We start from the raw sequence: 5,542 nt of genomic DNA on the forward strand, positions 1-5,542 counted from the left end.
CCTGTTGGTAGGTGTGGTACAGTCGATGATAATATTGGTCCCATAAACTGTAACAGGTTGGTAAAAGCACTGACGATAAGCAGCAAAGCCATCCTAAGTATCTTCTACAGAGGGTTTGTATAGAAAGCTGAGTGCATTATGGAGTGCGTCTCGCCCCCTCCATGGTGAATTTACACTCCTCCCCTCTGGGAAACAATAGCAAAATAGCAGTTACAGCCCCCTGCAACCTGACTCTCCAACGATGTAAATATCAATTCAATTCAATTCAATTCAAGGTGCTTTATTAGCATGACCGATGGGTACAATCAGTGTTGCCAAAGCAAATGAAAGTAATGATATTTACATGAAACAAAACAAAAATAGAAGTAAAATAAAATCTACAGACATATTACAGACATTTACAACAAAGACATATTATAAAATATTGACATATTCTGTAGGCGGCTGGAGCATTATTGGGAGACAGACTCACTGTTCCTCAGGCTGTGACAGGAGATCACATACTGGGCTGCCAGTTCAACTGAGTTCCCTCCTCCCTCTCCCAGTAGGATTGGGACCCGTTGTGATTCTGGCAGGTGTGGGAACTCTGGGATTAGATTTCTGAATTTCGGGAAGAATGTTTCTCTAATCCCAGAGTATCTGTCACAGTGCAGTAGGAAGTGCACCTCTGTCTCTATTTCTCCCCGCTGGCAGTGGGAGCACAGCCTGTTCTCTCTGGGCAGCCAGGTCTGCCTGTGTCGCCCAGTTTCTATGGCCAGGTTGTGGTCACTGAGCCTGTACTTCGTCAGGGTCTGTTTCTGTTTGTTATTTTTTATTTTGGTCAAATATTCAGCTAGTGTGTATTGTCTGTTTAAGGTTCTGTAACATTCCAGTTTATGTTGTGTTTGTGTGTGTGTGTCCCAGTGTGTGAGATATTGCTGTTTGATCTGTGCTGTGATGTGGTTGAGTCTGGGTTGTGGTGCTCTAGCAGTGCTGTCCTGAGGCTGGTTAGTGTCGGTGTGGCTCAGGTCGGTGAGCCTCAGGACCAGCTGGCTCAGGGGGCTCTGTTTTGGGCTCAGCTCTTGGCTCAGCAGGGCTTTGTGGTGGTAGGAATTTTGGTCACTGTTTTTTAGGTGTAGCCGATACTTTAATATTCTTTTCTGTATGTTTATCAATAGTGGGTACTGGCCTAATTCGGCCCTGCACCCGTTGTTAGGAGTTTTTCTCTGCACACGGAGGATGTTTCTACAGATCTCCATGTGCAGAGTTTCTATGGGGTGTTTGTCCCATTGGGTGTAATCCTGGTCTGTGAGGGGACCCCACACTTCACTGCCGTATAGGGCAATGGGTTGGATTACACTTTCAAATATTTGGAGCCAGATTCTTGTTGGTGGGTTGATGTTGAAGAGCCTCCTTCTTATTGCGTAGAAAGCCCTGAGTGCCTTCTCCCTCAGTGCCTTCACTGCCAGGTCAAAACTCCCAGAAGAGCTGATGGTGAGACCGAGATATGTGTAGCTGGATGTGTGCTCCAATGTGTTGTTGTTCAGTGTGAATTTGTACCTGTTTCCCTGAGGTCTGGCTTTCTTCTTGTCCAGATTAACTGTCAGCGCCCAGGTCTGACAGTACTGCTCCAGCAGTGCCAGGTTCTGCTGCAGCCCCTGTTCTGTGGGCAACAGCAGGACCAGGTCATCTGCGTAGAGCAGGAACTTGATTTCTGTGTCGTGTAGTGTGAGACCAGGAGCTGCAGACTGCTCCAACATTCCTGCTAATTCATTGATATAGATATTGAACAGTGTTGGGCTCAGGCTGCAGCCCTGTCTCACCCCGCGGCCTTGGGTGAAGAATTTAGTCCTTTTGTTTCCAATTTTCACTGCACATTTGCTCTCTGAATACATTGATTTAATTATGTCGTACACTTTGCCCCCTATGCCACTTTGGAGTAGTTTATAAAACAATCTCTCATGCCAAATCGAGTCAAATGCTTTTTTGAAATCGACAAAGCAGGCAAAAATTTTTCCTTTGTGTTTTTGGTGGACGTGTTTGTCTATCAGTGTGTGTAGGGTGTAAATGTGATCAGATGTGCGGTGGTCTGGCAAGAAGCCAATCTGACTTTTACTCAGGACATTGTGTTCGGTAAGGAAGGCTAGTATTCGTGTATTTAGGATACTGCAGAATACCTTCCCCAGGTTACTGTTCACACAGATGCCCCGGTAGTTGTTGGGATCGAGTTTATCTCCACTCTTATAGATGGGCGTGATCAGTCCTTGGTTCCAGGCCTCGGGGAAACATCCAGCTGTCATGATGAGATGTCTCTCTCTCCTGAACACCGGTTGTCCTGAACACTTTGTGGTTCTTGTATTGTTGTGCTAGAATCTGCCAGAAAACATTTCCCCCAGGGATCTGGAGAGACTTCTTCCTGGACAAAGATGACTGAACTCTGAGAGAGACTCACAGAGATACAGACGCACACTTGGGCTTTAACAAGACACTTTATTAAAAAGATGATATACAGTCCCTCTCCCCAGTACATATTCAAAAGTGGCATGATTTTATATTTAATAACTTCTCTTCGTCCCCAAAACACCTGGTATTATTGGGAGACGAGACCCAAAGGTCAGAAGTAGCGATAGAAATGCAAGCGTCTCTTCTTTATAATAGTTTTCTCTATCTACACGTTTCAAATTACAATTCAAGTCATTGTGGAAATGTCAAGGTCAGCTGCCTGTACCCCTGTAAGTGAACTGTCGGCTCCTCCCACAATCCTGCACAGACTGCACACGGCCGCCTGCCCCTTCTCTGCAGCTCTTCCACGCAGAGACGCCAGTCTGGACGCAGGAGTCCGCTGTGGCGCCGCGAGTGGCAGCGCGGACTGAAATCACATGCACACACCCCACACACACACACACCCCCCACACACACCCCACTCCTCGTGCTCTGCTGGTGAAGCCGAACTCGGCTCGGGGCGGTGCTGTCGCAAGACCTGCACGCCTCATGGAAATGTCTGTAGGCAAATTTTCAACCGGATGAAAGGGGGAAAAACAACCAAACCAGCCCACATACCACCTGAGGCTACCAGGCCTGCAGCCCTCCCAGCCCGCTCCCCAGCCTGTCGTACTGCAGGCTGCGTTCCCTTGAGGGCCTGTCGGATCTGTGCACGAGCGGAGCTGCAGGACAGCGGTGGACTGGAGAGGAAGGAGCTGTAGGCTGGCGCGGAATGGAACTGCTTGATTAGCCCGACAGAGGACAGGGTTGTTAATCGCCATGTATTATACACATACATGGATATTGACAAACACAGTACAAGCAGTCATGTATTGCTTTAAAACACTATGCAAACTTCAGTTACCCGTCTACTTCACGGGGAGACTAATGATCTCTGAGGAGATGTGAAGGCTGCCTGATCATAATTCTTAATAGTGGAGAGCAGTGGACATCATGGTACCGCGGATCAGCACCTCAGCAGGGCTGGACTGACTGACCGGGTGGAACTGGTTCTGCCTGTGTAAGACAGCCCTCTAGTGGTGAGAAGGAGTAAGGCAGCAGGGGTTGAAGGAACTGCTGGTCATTCCTACGCGTCTGGGGCAGGAATGGACAAGTTCAAGCCTCCAGGGTGTTTTTACAGGTTTTACAAGTAGAAGAATCACGAATTAGGGACCGGAGGAGAAATCAAAACCACAGGACCCTGTCACTCACCCTCAAGGACATGGGGTGCACATCCCCTGGTCTCGGAGAGGCCCAGGAATTTACCAGCTCCTCTTAAAATGGGGGGGGGTTATTAACACTTTGAGTTAGTGACTTTTTTATCACTAAAGCCAACGGTTCTGTTCAGCTCAGTCCAGCTCTGATCCTGGAAGGATGCAGGTAAGAAGCTCCCAGTTTTCATGCCCGAGGGCGAATCTCAATCTGCTCCACTGGGTCGGAGCTCTGAAGGGACAGGGCTGGAGATCACGAGCTTTATAGGCGCCTTCACTGCAGAAACCCGCAGAACTAGGTTTCCTTTTCCAATGGATCAGGCGGGTAGACCATGGAATTACACTGTCGTCTAACTGCTGAGCGAGCGCCTGTTCTGGTCTCTCCTCCGCCCAGCTAACCTGACCAGCCCACCGAGAGCCACGTCGAACCTGGGGCCAGGGCCATGGGCAGAGCCTGCTTCGCTGGAGTGGGGGGGGGGGGGGTTCAGCTGCTCTGCGGGGCCTCGTCTGCTGGTGAAGAATGTGGGGGAGTCACGGCTGCAGCCGGAGGTAGCCACACTGCTGCCGCCACCATCGCAAAAAGATTGCCCAGATTGCGTTAGGAGTACCGCACGGGCGAGCGCACGGACGGCGGCGTTTTGTTGAACGCCCTTTCCCTGGCGAGAGGGGTGGCGAAGCGTGCCGGCGTGTCCCTAGGGAGCGCTGGAGCGCTCTGCAGGCCCGCGCCCGACAGGGCACAGTCCAAACCCACACCCAGATCCAAACCAACACAGGGGGGCCTGATACTATCCCCTTCCGGGGTCACCAGCTGATGCCTATAGGAGGTGCTGCTGAAAACAGAACCCTCCTTGTTCTACTGGACTGCAGAAGCTGGCCCGGCTCGCTGGGATCGGCCCAGAGGCGGATTAGCTGCGATTCAACCCAGAACACAAGCTGCAGCACTACTTGTAACCCACTGCTGTCAGCGCTAGGCGTGCGGACCTCTGGTCTGTGTGGCGTGAGGAGGCTGGAGTCTCTCCCCCCAAGCCACGGCAGTAACAACTGGGCTGTTCTGCTTACAGGGGCACAGGGCAGCAGGAAGATACTGGACAAGAAGAAAAAATATTACTTTATAATTTAATGACATAAGACCGGCTTATGCTGGCACCCACAGTGCAGGGTCGCCTGTACGGACGGTAACGTGCCAGGAACCTCGCGCCCTGCAGCCCCCTCTCCCAGCAGCGGGCGCCATCCATCCCGCCAGGAAGAGGAAACCACATCCCTGAACGGTCCAGAACAGGCTCTCCTCTCGAACTGCAGAAGGGCAGAGGATTGTACAGTGCAGCTCAGTCACTCCTGTCCACAAAGGTTCTGCCACAGTTTCCTCAAGGCTTGTTAGAAGCAGTAGTTTGATTCCTGTTTTTTGGCCTTTGAGCCTAGAAAATACTACATTAGACATTATATCAGCTGGCACCCTGTGTCTGAAATGAGGTCATTCACTAATTTACGAAGTCTGTTTCACTGTCAACGATGCATCCTGTACGTATACTGCAGACTCGCTCTTCCAAGCCAGCGAAAGTGAAGAATTAGCTGCTGTACCAGGCAGGGGGTCAGGATCACAGCAGAACCCGTTGAGAATCATTTCCCTGTTTCTTGACCGTAACAGATCAGATCCAGCTTTCCTGTACTACCAGTGACCACTGCGGAGATCCACTACAGTAATGTTGCACGGCAGGTTTGTCCTTTCGCCCTGGTTTTCCTCCGACACCGATTTACCAAGCTGTCCGTGGGATCCTCCCTGGGCCTGACCCCTCCGAGCTGCGTTTCACTGCTCTGGCCCACAGTACCGCCACGCCGTACTGCGAGGGAGCCTCTCGGACGGATCCCGGGAA

The sequence above is a fragment of the Atractosteus spatula genome, chromosome 2 (assembly GCF_055471065.1).
Source record: "Atractosteus spatula isolate fAtrSpa1 chromosome 2, fAtrSpa1.hap1, whole genome shotgun sequence".
Lineage (NCBI taxonomy): Eukaryota > Metazoa > Chordata > Actinopteri > Semionotiformes > Lepisosteidae > Atractosteus > Atractosteus spatula.